This window comes from Lathyrus oleraceus, chromosome 3 (assembly GCF_024323335.1).
Source record: "Lathyrus oleraceus cultivar Zhongwan6 chromosome 3, CAAS_Psat_ZW6_1.0, whole genome shotgun sequence".
NCBI classification, from domain to species: Eukaryota; Viridiplantae; Streptophyta; class Magnoliopsida; order Fabales; family Fabaceae; genus Lathyrus; species Lathyrus oleraceus.
Genome location: NC_066581.1, coordinates 493,561,793 through 493,584,385, shown reverse-complemented (window position 1 = coordinate 493,584,385; position 22,593 = coordinate 493,561,793). Strand labels below are relative to the sequence as shown.

Here is a 22,593-nt window from a genome sequence, read left to right as displayed (position 1 = left end):
TCTATATACACCATATCTATTTTCCATAACAATTTTCAATTGCAAAAACTTGCATGAGCATGATGTTAGAATTACTTTTCAAAAAGGAACATTTTTTCGCGAATCAATACTTAGCACCAAGGAAATATCAACAATGGTCTGATCAGGGGCACACCACTTCGAGACATTATGGACTAGGGGAAAGTCACCTAAGGATCCTTCCAGTTAGAGGGAAAATCCTTATAATCATAGGGGCACATCATCTGAAGATCCTATTGACTAGAGGAGAAACCTTTCAATATTGGATACACCTATGTCAAATAACATCCATGACCCTCATGATCATGGACATACCTTTCAAGACTCTCATACTGGGGCATACCAACTCAAGGGCATAGTGAGGTCGATCACTCCAAAAAGTCATCTAATTCGGGGCATATTTTTCAAAGATTCAAATACTGGGGCAATTCATACAAAGGTCACATCGCAGCATTGTAGGATCCAAGTTCCTTCTCATAATACTCCTCCAGACCCTAATAATCAGAGACATACTGTTCAGGATTCATATACCGGGGCAATCCATATCAAAGTCATACTACATCATGATGGGATCCAACTTCCTTTTCAGGAAATACCCTCCAAGCCTTTATCAATCTGGGACAAACCTCCATAAGGCTTGATCAAAAGAGACCACTTCAAAAGAACAATTCATCTGGGGTAATATCATTCCGAAGGTCGATTAGTCAAGGACAAATCTCTCCAAGGCTAATATTACGGCATGACGTCTCAAGTGCATGGTATGGCTAAGTCACTTAAAATTCATATTGACATGAATTTCTTCAAAGACCTAACAGACAGGGGCAACTTTGGGATACTGCAGGGACAATCACTCTTAACACTTTCAAGATGCACATACAAGCTCTTTCATACATCATCAGTCATCAAGTTCATAACGAATATCAGGAAGTCATGCTAGCTCAATACCACATTACCATTTTTGACAAATAGCCTTGTAATACAAGTTACCTCTCTAAGCCTTGACAACTCTGACTCACCACAGGGGCACTTATTGACACATTCAAATCATTGTCATTAATCATGTCACCACGCTCTAACGTCAAATCATGCATATCATCTCATTCATCTAGCACATCCCCATAACATGGATCTAACATATACAAAAGCCCAACTTCACTCGGAACTTACATCCAAAAAACCCAACCTCATTTAGCATTGACCCCAAAAGCCCAACTCTGATTGGCATCTAACAAAATCCCAACCTTGCTTGGCACTCAATACCTACAAATGTCCCAATATTCAGCGGCACAACCCAAGACTAATACATTGCATGCATTAATCATTGCATTAATACATCATATCACGCGTAGCATATCCATGAATATGGAGCATTACGCCATACAAACTCTAAGCATGCATACATAACATGCATAACATAACATAGGCTGAGACTTAGAACTCGTCATGAGAGTCTGGATCAATCCCCAACTAAATCGGTGATAGATCTCAGTCCAAGCTTCTCCTGAGCTCTTTTTCATTGTACACCCAGTGGGTTAGTCTTAAGGACAATTCCCCCGCAAGTATCCTTGGAACTCATTCTCCAAGCATAAAATACTTAGCGGCATTGTCCCTAGTATGCCCTAATGGTATACAATTCCTTCACCAGATCCTTGCAGGGACTTCTTAGGGATTTCTCCAACACCCGCGCTCCTCAGGGAACCTCTTCTGGAAGCATATTCCCTAGTAGACAGTCATCTTACGTGACACCAGTCTTCCCCATTAGGGACATCGAGTTCTTTTATCAATCTCCTTTTATTCACGTCTTCTCAGAGAACTCCTCAATAAGAGTTCTATTACCATTGTCACTTTGGTTCTTACACCACTGTTCACTTTGGTTCTTACACTATTGCCACTCAGTCACTTCGGCTTTTACACCGTTGTCATTTACTCACTGTGGGTTTTACGTCATTTTCATCCAGTCATTTTGGTTTTTACACTGTTTATCAATTCATTTGTATGGGTTCTTATACCGTTTGTCATTTCAGTTTACGGTTCTTCTACCGTTGTTACTTCTTTTAGTTCTTATACCACTATCACTACTCTCGGGGTTTTACAACAATGATAATTTATTTAGCATTGGTTCTTATATCGAGGATGATTGAATTCTCAATCCCCAGCTATACAAGTACAATTCCCAAGCAAGAATGCTTATTGGGCCTCCCCAATAAGTAACCATCTCCATAGAGCCTTTTCAATAAAGGACTTTCCCAACAAACTCACTCACCGTGAGTCATCAAAGGAATATATCCATTAGTCTGTCATCCTGAATGATCGTTATCAACTATTGAGCGGGTCTTCACCTCTCACATCTCCAGCTTATTAACCTATCCCATACAAGGGATGCATTCCATCAAATACACCAGGGTTTATCAAAGGGTTACACCGAAGTTTTTCAAGGGGTTCCACCAAGGGTTTCATCAAAGAGTTTTTACCAGGAGTTCCATTAGGGGTTTCATCAAAAGTATAAAGGATTTTCATCAATGGGTTCTACCAAGGGATTTTATCAAAGGAGTTTTATCAAAGGAGTTTTATCAAGGGGTTTTCATCAGAGCATTATCCACTGAGAGTTCATTAGGGTTTTACCAAGAAGTTTCAACAAAGTGTTAATATCAAGGGGTTTCATCAAGGATTTATCAAAGGGTTTCACCCAATTTTCTATCAAAGGGTTCCACCAGAATTTTATCAAGGGATTTTATCAAAAAGGTTTTGTCAAGGGATTTTATCAAAAAGGGTTTATCAGGAATGTCATCGAAAGATTCCATCAAGGGATTCTGCCAGAATCTTACAAAGGGGTTTCATCCAAATTAATTGGTGTATTAGTAGAGTACTACCTGATTCCCGTAAAACGATCGAATGATCATGGGAATCGTATGCAAGTTTCAGTCAGAAGGGTTCAAATTGATCAAAAAGGTTTTCATTAAGAGGTTTCATCAAATGTTCCATTAAGGGTTTCATTAGGGATTTCATCAGATTTTTATCAAAAGGGTTTCATTAGAGTTTTATCAAAGGGTTCCACCGTGGGTTTCACCAAGGATTTTATCAGGGGTTTCATCAAAGGATTCTATCAAAGGGGTTATATCAGGAGTTTCATAAAGGGGTTCCATCAATTGGTTTCACTAGATTTACATCAAGGGGTTTCATAAAGGGATATCATCAAAAGGGTTTTATCAAGGATTTCATCTAGGGATTATATCTGAAGTTTCATCAAATGGTTCCATCAAGGGGGTCTATCAGAACTTTATCAAGGGGCTTCACCAGAGTATCACCAAAGGGGTCTCAACCAGAGTGATTGTGGTATCACTAAAAGTCCTACCCGACTCCATGGACATGATCAGATGATCATAGGAATCATAGGCAGGTGTTACCCAGAGTGGATGAAACTGATCATCAGGGATTAATCAAGGGGTTCCAACAGGAATTCATCGAAGGGTTCCATCAAGGTCTTATCATCAGGGGTTCCATCAGAAATTGTATCAGGGGTTTCATCAAGATTTTTTCCAGGGATTTTATTAAGACTTTCATCAGGGATTCTACTAAGGTTTCATCAAACAACGACTGGAGGATCGTTAAACTCCATCCCAATCCCCGAAATATGAACGGATGATCATAAGAATCATGTGCAAGTTTCACCCGGAGAGGTTGAAACTGATCAAAAGGGATTAATCCAAGGGTTCATTAGGATCGTATCGTCAGGAGTTCTATCAGAAGTTGTATAAGAGGTTTCACCCGGAGTTTTGTTAAGGATTTTATTAGGATTTTATCAGGGGTTCTACCAAGGTTTTTATCAAACAATGATCAGAGGATCGTCAAAGTCCTACCCAATTTCAGTAACATGATTGGATGATCATAGGAATTGTAGGCAAATTTCACACGGATGAGCTGAAACTAATCGCCAGAGTATTATTGGGGTTCCATCAAAGGTTGGTCTGGATGCCAATAGAGCGTCAAGGATTGTTCAATCCTTTCACATGCCCAGAATCCACTGGCTACATGGTCAAAATTAGGGTTCCTTGTTATATTTAACCATCTCCTCCCCGAGAAGATGAAGACTCGTCATCATCATCTCGGTTCAAGATGGTTAAATAGGGGCAGCTGTCGCACCCTAAATTTTGACCACTTCTTCTGTCTAATTAATACAAACATAGTCAGATATTCAACATCAGGACCTCAAAATTCAAGGGGGACCGTTTTGACTTCTTAGTTCCTCTTAGGAGTTGATCTTAGTTTAGAGGTATTGTGTAGATTTTTCAAAATAATATAATTTGTAGGATTTTGCTAAGAAAGGGTTTATAACTATTAAAATTATTTATAAAAAAATATATAGATATAATTAGTAATTATAATAGTATATCTCATTAAATCATGATATTATATTAGAGTGGTAATTATTTAATAAGATTATAGATTAATAGTCTATGAGGTTTTAAAAAAAATATATATATATATATATATATATATATATATATATATATATATATATATATATAGTTAAAGGTTTAGTTATTATTTGTTATGAAAATATTTTAGTTATCTCGGTATTTAAATTATTTGTTTAAGTATGTGGAAGTGCTGTTTTACCTTGAATAGGTGTAATGGTCTAATGGAGGATAGCATTTGGATAATGGGTTATGAGTGTAAGAGGTTGCGAGTTCAATACCTAAATGTTCCACTTTTTATAGTTTTTTCTTTCCTTTCATGTTTTACTTTCACTAAACATTATTTTAAAATTCAAAATTTCACTTTTAACTTTTTATTTATTATTTTCGAATTTTTTATTAATTTATTCTTAATAAATATTATAATATTCATTTTTATGCTTTTAATGAAAAAATCAAAATCAAAATATTTTCTTACCATTATTATTATTAATAGTCCATTTTATTATATAAAATAAATTATTTATTTTTTTATTCAAATGCACAAAGCCATGAATCCATCCAGATTCATTGACTTAAACGGTAAGAATAAAGAGAAAATCAGGTCAATTAAAATCTTTCTAAAAATAAATAATCTCATTCAATTTGTGACTTAATTCTCCATCTATAAATAGCACACATATTTACACTTTCCAGTCACCCATAATTACAAACTCATTACCCTAAAGTTGTTGTTCTTCACATTGAAAAACAACAACAACTAAACCCTATTCTCCATCCGTGAAGCCCAGCCACCAATCCAAAGCAACCTCGCAGTAAAGAACAAAAGGCATTAACAAAAGAAAGAGGAAGAACAAGAGAAAAGAAGAACTAGAGCGAGACATACCTTTGTGGATTCTTCCTCCGATAACTTTCGGATCGGTAATTTCTAATCTTGTTTTACTGTGTGTAGTGTGAATTGTTTGTATCTTTATTTGGTCCCTGTAAATAAACAAACGTTTGAAATAACTAAAACCCATACATGTTTGATATTCTTTGTATTTATGTTGTATGCTTATAGAAAATTAACCATTTAAATAAATATCATAATCCTTTAAAAAAAAATCAAGTATCATAATTTATAATCATCCAAACAATACCACTACTTTAAATTTCAAAAATCAATAATCATAACAGATTTCAAAACCAACTCAAAACAAATAGCTATAACCTATAAAAAAAGGGATGACCGATGTCATGTAATAAGTGATGAGCGATTTCTTGTTCATTGAATTAATACATTTCACTGTAAAATAATTTTCATTATTTTCAAGATAAAAATGAGTAAGAAGTAAGATTTTTTTCTTAATGGAGGAATATACATTAATGGAAACGAGTAATGGGCTATCTAGCTATTAAGGATAACATTAACTTTTTTTTTTTACATAAAAATAACTTACAGTAATACAGAAATGTTCCATGCTTTCATATACCAACTTTTGTTGTTCTAATTGATTCATAAGCTTCATTGCTACTACAAAATAAAATACTATATTTAGTATCAAAACATAAAGCTTTATTTATACAGAGTGAAAGAGAATCGAAGCTAACTGGGTTAAAACCTGAGTCGAGTCGTAAATCCAAGATACACCCAGGTCAAAAAACTAAAATAATACAGAGTGAAATCGAAGTCGAAACCAACATTCAAATCAAACCGGATCGAAATCTAATCGAAGACTAAAACAAAAATCGATCAAAATCCAAATAAAAATCAATCTAGACACAAACCAGTAAAAGACCAAGTCAATCCTAATCGGTGTCGGAATCGTGAAACTAAACTAAATTGAAATCAAAAGATACACAACTCAAACATGTTTAGAACGGTCGAAGCCGAAAACTAGAATTAGAACTTAAATGGAATCAAAACTTACTTTTGAACCTATACCGCACACCGCACCACCGTCCTCCACGAAAGAACCCTCGTTGAAATCATGCAACCGTCGCCGCGCTAGATCTACCACTGATTTCGATCTGGTAGTGTTCTTCTCTTTTGAATTTTATTTACGATTCTGATTGATTTTTTTGGATGGTTTGCTTTGTTAATGTGATGAAAGTAATTAGGATTTAAGATCACTGTTTCTTGTTCATGTGTGGTTCTGAACATGGTTATGATGTTGGTTTTTACTTTAATATATAATAATAATAATAGTGGTTAAGCAAAAAGGAAAAAGGGGGACGATTTCTCCACGGGTTTTCTCATTCTTAAATTGTTTTACTTGTTTTATTTTATTTTTTTGTTTATTATCATTTTTATTTATAATAAAATTTAGGATAAGATGATTTATAGGCTTGCTTTTAATATTTAATATAAGCCCATTCACTTATTTATTAAAATTCAAAAATAAACAAATATTATAATAAAAAAAATATAATTAATGGTTAAAGATATAACTTTAGTCGATCATTACATTTAAGAATTAATTTAACAAATGGATCAATAAAAATAAGTAAATAATTACCTAGATAAATATGAAATTAAAATATAAAATATGATTGAGGATTTAATTTAATTGGGGATTAAATTTAGAATGATTAGGCGTATTGAAATTATGAATTAATTTTTGGATGAGCTAACAAGAAAAATGAAAAATATAGGTTTAAATATGGAATATTAATCAATTAGGGATAATATGGGATAAAATATAGGGATGATATGGGGTAAAAATTAGGGATAATTTCTAGGATTTTAAGGGATGTAAATTAGGGATAAAATTGGGATAAGGGATATATCTTATTATATCTAAATTAATTTATTTTTATTAATTAAATTAAATCATATTTTTAAATTTAATGGGATAAGAATGCGGGATACAACGTGGGATAAAACTATTTTGTTTTCAAGGGTTAAATTTGGGATAAAATTGGGATAAAGGGTTACATTTAATACATAAATATGACTCTTTATTTATTTTCTCAAATAAATTAAAACAATATTTTTCGCAAGGGATAAAGGGATAAAATCAATTCAAACTCACTTCAAATCATAAGACCTCTACCCTAGTGTATTGAGGCATTTTCTAAGATTACTTCTCCGCTCCCGATGCGTGAGAACTTTTAAGGGATAAAAATAATCAACCAATCAACGTTTTTTTTAAGAAGAACTACGGTACTCTGATCCCTCGCCTAATGCGAAGGTACGTAGGCATAGAGTTGTAAACTCTAGCGAGTACAATTATGAAAAATATTTTTGGGTGCCTCGTCCATTTAATAATAAAACATTTTTATATCTAAATATAACAAATAATTAAATAATTAACCTATATCAAGCAAACACTTGAGAAACACACACTAGCCCTAGAATTGTAGGAGGATCCCATTGAGTACAATGGAGGTAAGGGGTGCCTAACACCTTCCCCTTTCTTAACCGACTCCCGAACTTAGTCTCTTACTCTTAACTATTAGGTTTTATCATTATCTCCCTGTTCCTCAGGAACGAATAAAGGATGGTGGCGACTCTGTCATTTTTCCAGCCGCGACAGCTGGCGACTCTGCTGGGGAGTTCTTATACTTTCCCTAAAGAGAGTCAATCCTAACCTTGGGTTTTAGGGTTGTGTTTGTTTCTATGTGTATTCTCTTTCCTTTATTTATGTTTATTTATTTATTTATTCACTTTATTATTTAATATATTATTATGCCTGTCATATCATATTGATTGGGATTTTCAAAGGTGTGAAGCCAAAACCCAGGCTTGAGAAAAAATATAAGCTTAAGTAAGGGGTCGTCCTGTCTCGGCCACCGGGGTTTTCATCCCGCGGGGTCTTTGATGACGATTCCGCCCAGAATAGATCAATTCAAAAGGGTTGTCATGAGAAGGCCAACACTTCTTCGTGATAAAACTTTGAATTTGATCCATGACTCTGGGGACCTCTTCTAGAACCCTCTTAACTTAGGGTTGTAACACCTCAAAATTTGCCCTCCTCTCGTGGGACTAAGCATTAACATATTTGCATTTCATTTTAGGGCATTAGGCATTTCATGTTGCATATCATGTGGTTACATTGTGCAAGCCATCTTCCCAAGTCTTGATCAGGAGATGAGGAAGTCAAAGGTGCAAGCCAGGGTTTTATTGATTGATCATGGGCCATCTGAGGATTGGGCTGTGAATCAGGGTTTCATGATTCTCAAAGGATATTGGTCTTCACTTTGATTGCAATGATACATCATCATCATCATGGTTTGGTGTCATCAGGAGATTGAAGAAGATTCCTTGAGATCAGGGTTTTGACCACTGGTCAACCCTAATCAGTTGTATTGGGCCAATCAGGGCATAATCAGAAGATGAGGTTTGTGATGGAGATGAGGATCATTTTGTGATTATATTGTGCTTATTGAGGCTAGGGTTGCACCCTTGAGCCATTTCAGTTGAAGATTGGGGCTTAATTTGATCTATGCATTGCCAATTTCATCTATCAGTTGAAAAGTCAACTGTGGTCAACTGTACATGATCAGATGGATTTGGAGGTGGAAATGAGTTGAATACACTTCATGCATGTTGGAACAAGTGTTAAATGACATTGCAAAGCTTAAGAATGGAGAAAATCAAGTCAGGACAAAAACTGCCAAAAATAGAAAGTGACTTGTAATTGAAGTTTCCAAAAATGGAAAGTTTTGGACCTCAAAGCCACGTGTCCAAGGAAGCTTCAAATGAAAATTTGTTCAACATGAAAGTTGTAGATCTTGTTCTCACCTTTCCAAAAAGTCCAAGAACTTGAAAATCCAATGTATGGTTGGAAAATTATGGCTCAGTGAAATTCAAAAATGACCTGTAATCAAGAGGCCATAACTTCCACATGGTTTGTCCAAATTGCAAGTTCTTTATATGCACAAACTCCATTTGACATGTACTTTGAGGGTGAATAATTGGATTTTCCCAAAATGGCCAAGGCAAAAAGTCACTTTTCAACTGGACAGCTGAATTGGACCAGGGGCAAAATTGTCCAACTCTCAAAATAATTGGAATTTGGAGATGGGACTTTTTTCTACACCTCATAAATGGAATTTGGAGTGTGTTTGAATAATCATTTCATGCATAGGCCTTGTAAATTGGAATTTGGCTTGAAGAATGGAAGTTGTAAAATTGGACAAATTACCACACACTTGTGAATTTGAGATTTAAGCATCCAATGGAGTTGGAACAAGTTGCATTGGTTCAGATATGACATTTGGAGTTTGCACGAGCTGTCAAAACAGCTGGCATGAGCTGGCATAGTGAAATTCCACTTTTGCCCTTATTTGCAAAATAACCATTTTCACTTAACATTGCATTTGGCTAATTAACATGATTAGTGGATGATTAAGCTACCATATATAATCATAATCCCTTCCTAATCATAACAGAAATCACAATTACCAAAATTCAGATCTGAAATCTCTCACATTCTCTCAATTTTCATCAAGAACTCAACACCTTCAACTTCACAATTCTCCCTCAATCTTGAACCAATTTACACGATTCTTGTTGCATTCAACCACATTCATCATCCTCATCGACTGTTTTTGCAAATTGGAAGGCAAGGAGCTTGGATTCTCGACTGTTCAACATAGCTTCATCCATGGACTTTGGAATTTTTGAGTGCTAGGAGCAACCTGGACCTGAAGCAACCACTCCATTCACCTTTCTCATCGTGCCTCCGCATCTGTTTTGAAGAATTGAAGCTCAAGAACAGCTCAATCAACAGTGCCATTCCAGGTATGTTGGATTTTCGATTCTCATGATAGGCTTAATGATCATATGCGTTAGAAAGAGCACACTACGTAGAGCATCCTGATGTAGTTAGATTTGTAAATAATTGCCTGTAGCGCGCGAAATCTGGAATTGAATTCTTGTGACCAAACCCTAATTTGCGCGATTCGTGTGATAGAGAAACAATTAGGGCAAATGAAGTTGATATTTGGATTGTAGGAGTTGAGACGGTTCGAATGACTATAGCCACGTCCATTTTAGTGAACTTTTGATGTTCTTCGTTTTTTTCAATTTCTGGAAATTGTTGCTTGAAGATGATGACTGAATGTGCTGTAGATCCAAAAAAGCGTTTGAAAGTTTGAATCTGGTGTTTCCGTCCCGCGCCAAATTAATTACAATTATGCCACTGTTATTTTAATTAATTTAATTAAATTCTAAAAAATATTTTAACACCTTTAAAAATTCATAAAAAATAGTAAAAAAATCCTAAAATTGTGGAAATTTTTATGTTGACTTCCTTGACTTGTGTAGAATTTTTTTGACCTATTGGTCAAAGTTGTGCTTGGTAGAAATTCCATTTGACTTAGGGTTTTCTCACATGTGTCCATTTTTGCTACACTTTGCCAATTGATTCATGAAATGCACATAATGTTGAATAAATTCTTGCCAATTTTTGTGATGATTCTTGACTGGTTGATGTTCATTTATATGTAAATTTCATGCATTTTTGATACCTGGCCACTGAGATGTGAATTTTGGAACTTAGGTGTGACAATTTGTGTCACACCTCTTGATGTCAACTTGAGTGATTTAATTGAGTGACCTATACTTGTTAGAATGAAATGAAATTTTGCATGGTGAATCGTTAACCTGTTGAGATGTTGTATGAATTTTTGTGGAATTTTACACTGCATTTTCTAATTGATTGTGAATTTTCATTTCTGGTGATCATTTGTGCAAGCTCATGTGACCTAGGTTGGTAGAATGATTGGGAAATCTTCATATTGTATTGTATAAACATGAAATTTGGCATGCTTGTAATAGACACATGATGTGACATTCCTGTTTTGGTCTCATCCATTTCTTTATTGTTTTCATTGAGATGTGAATTTTTGAAGTGGAAGCATGTATTGATGTTGTGATTTGGAGCCTATAATTGTGACTGTTTTTGTTGATTTTCATTGACATGGTTCCATTTGCCCAAATGAGCTCAAATTTGACATGGCATACCTGGATTAGCCCCTGTTTAGGTGTATTTAATTTGAGAATTTTTGGATTTATTTTGATGTGGATTTGAATGCAATAGTTCTGTTTGTATGCTTGGTGCTTCATTTGAGCTAGTTTGCCTTGTTTTGTGCACAACATGAGCATGATGGATGATATAAACATGAGACCAATGATGTTTGCTCTTGTTTGACTTTAATTTGAGATTGGTGGGTGAATACCTTGCTGTTTACTATTTTTTTCTTGCTTTTGGACCCTAGGCTTAGCCTAGTGGTCTAGTTGCTAATGTTTGCTTGATTTTTCAGGATCAAAGGCATAATGCACATGGAGAATGATTCAAATCAATTTTAATTGATGTTGTTGATGTTTGTACACTAACATAACATTGTTTTGTAGGTGATGAAGCTTAGGCTTAAGCTTTGAGCTTGCTTTGTTGTGCATTGCTTTGTATAGTTTGATTGAACGCTTGCTGTTTGGTTTTGTCTGTCTGATTACTAACTGTGTTTGATTGTTTCCAGGTACTTTAGTTGCTCAGTTCCTTGTGAACTTTTGCTTTGCGTTGCTTAAGCAACTTGCATTGAGGTAGGTCCTCTTGACTTCATGTAGTCTGGAGACCCGGCTGTTACCGGGCCGAGCAAATTGTCTGAAGTCCTCCTTAAGAGGCAATGATTGTGTATGTTTAATTTTAAGCCCAAGCAGGAAAAGTCCTTCAAGTAAGGCAATTGGTGGAAGGTAGGGACAAGCAGTCTGTCCCCCACTATTCAGTGAGTCTTCTCCTTGCTCCCATTACATGGTTGTAGCATTGAGATCAAAAGCCCAAGATCTGTTGTGTCGGAGTCATCGAGTATAGAAGGGTTCCCCTATTCTGGACCCATGCTCATTTGTCAGATGCTCTCCCTGGTTAGGGATAAGAGCTGTGAGGTCTGATCCTCACTTCATCCTTTCATCTGCTTCACCTTAGCCTCGTAATGGCAAGGTTAAGAGCAAACCCAGCCTGTACAGACGATTGCTTAGGCAGTCAAACCTGATTGATTGAGCCCCCTTGTTTGGCTATAGTGCGTGTTATGTGGATATCTGATTGACATGCTTGTTTGAGATACCTGTTCTCATTTGATGATATATGATTGTATGCTTGTGTGCTAGCTTCTTTCCTGGTTAGGTTAGTTTGCTTATGCAAGTAGGATAGAAAACCGAACTTAGGGTTAACGATGCATGACAACATTAGGCTCGAGTCTCAGCTCCCTAGTTGTGTATCTTTCCCCGGTTTCTGGTTAGCAATTTAGTCCCTTTCAGGGGAACTACATCGCCCTGATCCTCGTTCCAGACGAGGTATGTAGGCAGGGGGTCGTGCGAGACCTCTCCGGGCAACCTTTTTCTTTTTTGCGTGTGTTTACTTGTTATCTGACTGTGTGTTTGGCTCGGATGCCGACGTAAGCCCAGTGATTGGCAGTCGGGCTCCACGTTTGCCCTTTTGAGTGTGTTTGGGTTCGGATGCCGACGTAATTCCATCCAGTGGTTGTCGGGCTCCATGTTTGCCACCCTTGCTTGTTTGTATGTTTTGTGTTGTTTGGCGTGCGTAAGCCGAACTACAGTGGCTCTGATTCTCATGTTCAGATGAGATATGTAGGCATAAGGTGCGATACCTTATCGAGCTCGTTCCTCTTAACCCCACCTGCGTTCCCTGTGTGTGTGTGTGATGTTTAGCAACCTTTTCTTTATTCTAGGACGTGGATCCCTAGGAGTACCTAGGACGTGAGGGGTGCTAATACCTTCCCCTCGCGTAACCGACTCCCGAACCTTTTCTCTCTGGTCGCGAGACCATGTCTTTCCAGGTTTCTCTGAGCGTTTCCTTTCCCTATCTTGGGATAAATAACGTTTAGTGGCGGCTCTGTGTGTTTTTATTTTTAGGCTCGCCGGTTGATTTTTCGCAGGATGCGACAACTGGCGACTCTGCTGGGGATGTCAACATGTTGACCTATGCTGGTCCATGGTCCCTAAGCGAGTCTCTCCTAGCGTTCTAGGATAGTTTAGGTTGCTTGTGATGTTTGATTTATTGCATTTATTATTCTAACCACTGTTTATATATTTGCATTAAATACTTGCATGCATCATACTATCATGTTGTTGCCATCTTCCTCCGCAGGTGGTTCTGTTATTTGGGGTGGGTGTTCTGAGTGGGGCTAAAACCCAGACCCGAGTATACACCTAGGATTAGTGTGGGTCTCACGTTCCTCATTTGCTATTTCAGTATAATGTTGCAACGTGACATACCACAAGCCGGACGAGGTTCAGTCGATAGTGCTTTCCATTGTGGAACATTTCACTCTGGCTTAGTTACTTCTTCTGAGCTATTGACTCTGGTGACCGATCATTCCCGGATCTTTGGTTCAGACGATCTCAGGAGAGCTACAATGGCACACCCGAAAGGGCAAACCCATTGAGTATCTCTGCCCGATTGTCGAGACTATTGTCCGCCTTAGGATGACCTGATTAGAATTTACCTGTGAGGGGAGGGATAATTCTTTCAGATGCATGTTCAGATGGTGACTCAGATGGTGACTTTTGTTCCGTGGGTCCTATTTATAAGTCGGATTTATGGCCATTTATTGCCGAGACGCCGGAGTGCTGTCCGTGATTTATCAGTGGGGATCCGTTTATTTCAGGATTCCCCGGGCCGAGATATTTATCAGTGGGGATCCGTTTATTTCAGGATTCCCCGGGCCGATTCAGATGGTTGTGGGTGTCTGCTCAGAGACTGGTGATGATGATGATGTGTCTGTCTTCCGTTTATTTCGGAACCCGAGGGTCAGAGTTGTGGTTACAGTTCCCTCAGATGGTTATGAACAGTTCAGAGACCAGGCTTCTGTACCGTTGATGATCAGATGGCTTGGAGGATGGCAATGCATTGCATTCATTCATCAGCATTAGTTTGCATTCATCTGCACCTAAACACGTCTAGCCATATGGGGAGTATTATGGATTGAGAATCTGGTTGAGAGACATCTTGAATTTCAGAATGTGGATGTCAAAATGTTATCTGTCTCGATGAAACCAGAATCAAAGGACAGAATCTTCCTCATATGGATAGACGTTGCATTCATGCATATTAACCTGTTTGCTGTTTTGCAGGAATCATTGCTCGCGCTCGCAGAACCGTACCTTTGCACTCAACACGCCCTCACAGATATTACACCAGGCGCAATACTCCCAGACTGATGGATCCTCCCAACGCTGACATCCTCGAACTGAAAGAGAAGATGGGAGAGCTGATCAATGTCATGCAAGAGTTCGCCTTGGGGCAGAAAGTAATTGCCGAAAAGGTGAGGAGGATTGAAGACTGGTTGAAGATGGGGAACATGCAAGGAAACGCTTCGTCGTCTGGACCGAAGAAATCTTTTGGTAATGACCAGCACAAGGATGAGGGTGAATCGAGTGCTGTGTACGCCCAGAGAGGACACGGTAGGGGTCGTTACTACCAGCACACCGCTGCGGTAACTATTCCTGCTGACAATCAGCCTGCACAACAGCAACAGCAGCGTCAGCCATTTCAGCGGAGGTCTCAGAGGGTAGGCTATCCAGTCAGGAGGAGGGTGAGTGATCGGCATTTTGACAGGCCGCCTGTGACATATTCTTTCCTATTGAAAAAGCTGAAAGATATGGGGCTGGTACAGTTGAGGACTTTGGCACCTATGGGACCTGATCAAAGGCCAACCAATTTTGATGAAAATGTCAAATGTGAATTCCATTCGGGTGCTCCCGGGCACAGTGTAGAGGACTGCAAAGCTTTTAAGCACGTAGTCCAAGACCTGGTGGATTCCAAGGCCCTCAATTTTACATTGTCATTGAATGCTGATGCCAATCCCATGCCGGCGCATGGACAGGCGATGGTGGGTGCAATTGCTGAAAATTCAGATCACACCTATACAGTGGGTAAAGAAACTGACAGTGACTAGGAGATTGATCAATGGATAAAATCGTGTGTACCAGGAAGCTGGAAGGCCTAAACAAGATCATCACTGACACTCGTCCGGAAGAGTAATATTTCTTGTTTTCAGTTTATATGCATGGAAGCCATATGTGTTGCCCGACACGTAATGGTTCATTGTAAGGGCCACCTCATGTTTAAATCTGCATTTTCTGCATCATTAATAAATGGATGTTTTTCAGTCAAAAAGCGGTGTTCCTTGTTTTTCATTTATTTTTGCAGTTTAAAAACAAATAAAAATGGCAATGTTTATTTTCATTTTTTCTTTTTTGATTTGTCTCGTCCCAACTTCAAAAATAATGCTCCGGATCTCGTTGATAACAATTTGGTTACCCCTCATATGACTTCGACAATCCGAGCAATCAGGCTGAAGAAGAAGGCAAAGAAGATTGTGATCTACTGGAATTAACCAGGTTGTTGAGACAAGAGGAGAGGGTGATTCAGCCGCTTGAAGAGCGGATTGAGATTGTTATTCCGAGCACCGTCGAGGTCAGGAAGGAAGTGAAATTGAGGCCGCTTCAGAGACAAGCCGAGAGCAGAATGGTAGCCCTGTTGAAAGAGCATGTGGATGCTTCTACCTGGTCATGTCAAGATATGCTAGGGTCGGATACCGGTGTCATTGCGCATGAGCTACCATGGAAAGGAGACTGTCCTCTAAAGAAGCGGAACGACAGTGCCTGTATCAGAGAGCCATGGTGACTTTGTTTCATGATATGATTCATCATGAAATTGAATGCTATGCTATGACATGATAGCAAAGTCCCATACGGAAGTGGGGCATCTGGATGACCGGGGCAAGTCGGTTGACTGGTTGAGACAATTCAAACTGAGGTTGAATTCAAGTAAGTGCACTGCCAGAGTGCGATCCGGTAAGTCGTTGGGGTTCATTACAAGAGAAGAATCGAGGTTCGTCCCGCTAAAAAAAAAAAGAAAAAAAAAGAAAAAAAGTAATGCCTGAACCGAGGAAAAACAGAAAAAGAGGTTCGTGGTTTCTTAGAAAGATTGAACTACCTGTCATGGTTCATATCTCATCTAACAGCCACGTGCGAACCTATATTCAAGATGTTGAAAAAAAAAAAAAGATCAAACGGTCAGGTGAAATAATGGTTGCCAATGGGCATTGAAAAAATAAAAGAAAAATTGCGGGAACCTATGATTCCGATGTCTCCTGTGGAAGGAGCACTTGTTAATCTGGTACTTGACAGCCTTCGAGGGGTCAACGAGGTGTATTGGGTCAGCATGACGCGTCTTGTCGAAAAGAGCATGCAATTTACCTTAGCAAAAAGTTTACCGACTGTGAAACAATACATTCACTGTTCGAGAAAACTTGCTGTACTTTGGCATAGGCTGCTCGCCGACTGAGACAGTGTATGCTGGTTCATACCACTTTGTGGATTTCGAGATGGATCTGATCAAGTACATATCTGAAGAGCCAGCAATGACCGGACGGGTTGCGAAAGGGCCAATGATTTTGATTGAATGCGATATTCGATACACCGTTCAGAAAGCAATCAAGGAGTGTATTGTCTGATTACATCGCTCCGCAACCCATGGTGGATGATCAACCGATGAAGTTTGAATTCCCTGATGAGGACATCTCGAGGTGCTCTAATCGAAAGATTGAGAGTAACCGATCCCGGAGGAGGGGCCTGACCCTGAATCCGAACGGATTCTGATGTCTGATGGGGAGGTTAAGGTAAATGAGCTTTCGTTGCCCGGATAACGTTGGAATACACCGATAGTGTGATTGTGCAGAAAATGGTGGTAACCAACAGAGACTGGCATGAGATGTTGCCGTTTGCATTGCATGAGTGTCGAACCTCGGTGCGCCTACTGGGGCAACGCCTTTCTCATTGGTATATGGAATGGAGGCTGTATTACCGGTCGAGGCTTAGATTCCCTCTTTAAGAGTCCTGAGGGACGTAAAATTGCAAGAGGCGGAATGGGTAAGGACCCGGTACGAAGAGTCGAGCCTGATTAAGGAAAAGAGGCTAGCAGCCATCTGTCATGGGCAGTTGTACCAGCAAAGGATGAAGCGTGCTTTTGACAGAAAGGTGCGACCTCGGGTATATCACGTGGGTGATATGGTGCTGAAAAGGATCCTTCCTCCTCAGAACGATCGGAAGGGCAAATGGACGCTGAATTATGAAAGTCCATTCGTGGTCAAGAAGGTTTTCTCTGGTGGAGCCTTGTTGTTAACGACCATGAATGGTGAAGATTTCCCATCCCCTGTGAATGCGGACGCAGTTAAAAAATACTTCGTATAAAAAGACCCGCTGGACGAAAAGAATAAAATAGTCCAGGCAAAAATGGGCATCCCGGCGAACCAAAAACAGAAAAAAGGTTCGGGCAAAAATTAGGGATAAAAATGAAAAATGTACACCCGGCAAGTCGAAAACCTGAAAAGGCGACTTGGGCAAAAAGGGGTATCCCGGTGGACTGAAAACCCGAAAGGGCGGTCCAGGCAAAAGAGGGATTGAAACGAACAACTGCGTCTAGCATGATCGTTTGCGCTTGGGTTAAAGCATCATGGACAATACCCGGTAGGGATCAATCAGAATTGTCTTGTTCAGAAGGCAGAAAGCATGGAGAGTCTGAGGACATATGGGGTGTAACCGAGTTGGAACTCGATGAGATCACGGGTTTCACATGGCCATTAGGATAGATTTTTCCTTTTGTGCGCAATTACCTCTTTTCAGGAATTGCTTCCTTTTGTATTGCTCATTTGAGCCACACTTTTCCAATCAATAAAATGCACATTCAGTCAAATAATTTTGTTTTTTGTTTTTCATTACCGCTTTGATTGCAAAAACATCCAGATATTTTTGATAAAGAATCTTGCATTTTAAGACATACAGGTTCCTTCCAATGCATGTTTATAAGATTGAAAATTTGAAATCTTATTTGGAAGGTTGAGTGACCCAAGTGTTGAAATCTTGACACGCCTGGGGCACGGTTTTATCTAATGATCTGTTTTGCAGGAACTGTTGGATATTTTCACTCACTTGCAGGTTGTGATGTGGAAGCTTTGTAACAGATCCCCAGAGAGTTCGCTCAGGAACGAATGAATGAAGAAACGACGAAGTGACGTTGCGACGCACGACGAGCCTTGAAATTAATCAAGAAGACTCTTCAAAGTCGGAAAATTGAAATTTATGTATAAATCCCAGGAGTACGTCTTTCGTCGAGCGCGGAGCGATTTGAAATATAAGATGATGGAGCAGAAAAGGTCCAGACGAGTCTGGGAATTCTCAAAAGTGGAAAGCCGATGCGAGATTGGCAGGGGGATACCATGGTTCGACGAGTCGATGGGTGTGGTACCAACTATTCTCATTTTTCCAGCTAGGTCCCCAAGCAGAGTCATAGGACTAGCTCCCGAGCAGATCCAATGTCTGTGGACTTCTCCAGCCGAGTCAGGATGGTTATCCCCGGCAGGTTTACAACAGCGGTGTTTCCTCAGCAGCCAGGCCTGAGGGTAGCAGTTCCCCGAGTGGAGCGGGTTCAAAGAAATATATCTCCAGCAGTTCCCCGAGTGGAGCGGGTTCAAAGAAATATATCTCCAGCAGTTCCCCGAGTGGAGCGGGTCTTTTTCAAAGAAATATATCTCCAGCAGTGTTCATCCTACCAGTGGATTGAATGAGTTTCCGTAGCAGACGGATATTTGCATCTCCAGCTGAGCTGATTCTACCTATGGATTGCATGGGTGTCCCCAGCGGAGTAGCTTTCGTTTCCCTAGCAGGGTCAGGATGGTTATCCCCAGCAGGTTTCAGATCGATGCTTTCCCAGTCGTCACGACTGGAGGTTGCTGTTTCCCCAGCGGAGTATCTGTGGCATTTCCCCAGTGAAGTTGCCAGGTGTCTGTGAGGGTTCTCCAAGCAAGGTGGGGATGTATATCCCCAGCAAGTCAAAGATTGTTGTATCCCCACAGAGTGCATCGGTGGTTCTTATCCCCAGCAAATTCCCGAGCGGATTGGGTACAAAGGAGGTTTCCCCAGCAAGGGTTGCCTATTTCCCAGCAGCAGTGCTATTCCCCAGCAGGGTGGAATTGGAGCAATGGCGAGTTCCTCAGCAGAGTGTCTCGTGCTTCCCAGAAGAGTCCCTTGAGGGGGATATTTTTTATGCATTCATCATGTAAATAAGCATATCATATTGCATAGAAAAAATAAATAATCGCGTAGCATTTCCATAATTATGGAGCATTACGCAGAAAAATCAATCATGCATCATTGCAAGCATAGGCTAGTCTCAAGCCGTGGTTACCGTTTGAGATATGGTTCTGCCAGTGGGTGAAGATGCTACTCGAGCCGTGATTACCGTTTGAGGAGTGGTTTCACTAGTTGGAAAATCATCAGTATTGCAAGTATCAGTTACTCGGGCCGTGGTTACCGCTTGAGATTTGTTGTACCCCAGTAGTACGATACTGGATGAGTTTTTCCGTCGGACAGAGATGGAAATAAAATCAGAAGATGTTACTTGGATAAGCTCAACATCATGACGCGATCAGCGCGATTCAAGCCGTGGGTACAGCTTGATATTTGGTTTCACCGGATGGTGAAGATGTTACTTGGATAAGTTCAACATCGTGACGCGATTAGCGCGATTCAAGCCGTGGATACCGCTTGATATTTGGTTTCACCGGATGGTGAAGATGTTACTTGGATAAGTTCAACATCGTGACGCGATCAGCGCGATTCAAGCCGTGGATACCGCTTGATATTTGGTTTCACCGGATGGTGAAGATGTTACTTGGATAAGTTCAACATCGTGACGCGATCAGCGCGACTCAAGCCGTGGATACCGCTTGATATTTGGTTTCACCGGATGGTGAAGATGTTACTTGGATAAGTTCAACATTATGACGCGTTCAGCATGACTCAAGCCGTGGTTACCGCTTGAAGGTTTGGTTTCACCAGATGGTGAAGATGTTACTCTGAGGAGTCTAGCATCATGACGTCAGATCAACAATGTTCCCCAGTAGTGCGATACTGGAGGAAAGGTTTCCGTCGAACAGAGATGGAAGTAAAATCAGAGGACGTTACGCGATCAGCGCGGTTCAGGGGTTCAAATGCAATGATTGGGGATCATTGGCGCAAGCAATTTTCCGGAGTTCAGACCGAACCGGAGTTCAGACCGAAGCGGAGATCAGACCGACGTGGTTTTCAGACCAAGAAGAAGAAAAGAAAATTTCGGGGTCCAAGAAAAGAAAAAAAAGGGGAGAATAATAATCCCGAGTGGATGTGTGGTGATCAGGCCATGGTTATCCCTGAGTTACCATTTATTTTGGTATCCAGGTCGACGTTTCAGAGTTTGTTTCTTCGCCGATGCTGACAGGCGTTAATTATATCCCATCAGAGTGCAAATTATTCGTCTGTTCTTGGTATTCAATCACTCTTCATCCTGATCATCCGAAAGCCGAGGCTATTTCGTATCGACAGGTTCACAGTGGATTGAATAGGGGCAGCTGTAACACCTCAAAATTTGCCCTCCTCTCGTGGGACTAAGCATTAACATATTTGCATTTCATTTTAGGGCATTAGGCATTTCATGTTGCATATCATGTGGTTACATTGTGCAAGCCATCTTCCCAAGTCTTGATCAGGAGATGAGGAAGTCAAAGGTGCAAGCCAGGGTTTTATTGATTGATCATGGGCCATCTGAGGATTGGGCTGTGAATCAGGGTTTCATGATTCTCAAAGGATATTGGTCTTCACTTTGATTGCAATGATACATCATCATCATCATGGTTTGGTGTCATCAGGAGATTGAAGAAGATTCCTTGAGATCAGGGTTTTGACCACTGGTCAACCCTAATCAGTTGTATTGGGCCAATCAGGGCATAATCAGAAGATGAGGTTTGTGATGGAGATGAGGATCATTTTGTGATTATATTGTGCTTATTGAGGCTAGGGTTGCACCCTTGAGCCATTTCAGTTGAAGATTGGGGCTTAATTTGATCTATGCATTGCCAATTTCATCTATCAGTTGAAAAGTCAACTGTGGTCAACTGTACATGATCAGATGGATTTGGAGGTGGAAATGAGTTGAATACACTTCATGCATGTTGGAACAAGTGTTAAATGACATTGCAAAGCTTAAGAATGGAGAAAATCAAGTCAGGACAAAAACTGCCAAAAATAGAAAGTGACTTGTAATTGAAGTTTCCAAAAATGGAAAGTTTTGGACCTCAAAGCCACGTGTCCAAGGAAGCTTCAAATGAAAATTTGTTCAACATGAAAGTTGTAGATCTTGTTCTCACCTTTCCAAAAAGTCCAAGAACTTGAAAATCCAATGTATGGTTGGAAAATTATGGCTCAGTGAAATTCAAAAATGACCTGTAATCAGGAGGCCATAACTTCCACATGGTTTGTCCAAATTGCAAGTTCTTTATATGCACAAACTCCATTTGACATGTACTTTGAGGGTGAATAATTGGATTTTCCCAAAAATGGCCAAGGCAAAAAGTCACTTTTCAACTGGACAGCTGAATTGGACCAGGGGCAAAATTGTCCAACTCTCAAAATAATTGGAATTTGGAGATGGGACTTTTTTCTACACCTCATAAATGGAATTTGGAGTGTGTTTGAATAATCATTTCATGCATAGGCCTTGTAAATTGGAATTTGGCTTGAAGAATGGAAGTTGTAAAATTGGACAAATTACCACACACTTGTGAATTTGAGATTTAAGCATCCAATGGAGTTGGAACAAGTTGCATTGGTTCAGATATGACATTTGGAGTTTGCACGAGCTGTCAAAACAGCTGGCATGAGCTGGCATAGTGAAATTCCACTTTTGCCCTTATTTGCAAAATAACCATTTTCACTTAACGTTGCATTTGGCTAATTAACATGATTAGTGGATGATTAAGCTACCATATATAATCATAATCCCTTCCTAATCATAACAGAAATCACAATTACCAAAATTCAGATCTGAAATCTCTCACATTCTCTCAATTTTCATCAAGAACTCAACACCTTCAACTTCACAATTCTCCCTCAATCTTGAACCAATTTACACGATTCTTGTTGCATTCAACCACATTCATCATCCTCATCGACTGTTTTGCAAATTGGAAGGCAAGGAGCTTGGATTCTCGACTGTTCAACATAGCTTCATCCATGGACTTTGGAATTTTTGAGTGCTAGGAGCAACCTGGACCTGAAGCAACCACTCCATTCACCTTTCTCATCGTGCCTCCGCATCTGTTTTGAAGAATTGAAGCTCAA

At 39.5% G+C, this 22,593-nt stretch overlaps 1 long non-coding RNA gene across 2 annotated transcripts in view; it reads right to left on the bottom strand.

Moving 5' to 3' along the window:
* Positions 1 to 22,593, bottom strand: part of LOC127128339 (uncharacterized) — a 40,041-nt gene that overhangs the window by 5,510 nt on the left and 11,938 nt on the right. Inside the window, exon 1 of one of the 2 annotated variants that reach the window (XR_007805850.1) lies at positions 6,344 to 6,583. The exons of the other annotated variant lie outside the window; for it this stretch is intronic. This is a non-coding gene — a long non-coding RNA (uncharacterized LOC127128339). Of the gene's footprint in view, positions 1 to 6,343; positions 6,584 to 22,593 lie in introns of those variants that run through there. 2 annotated transcript variants of the gene reach the window in all.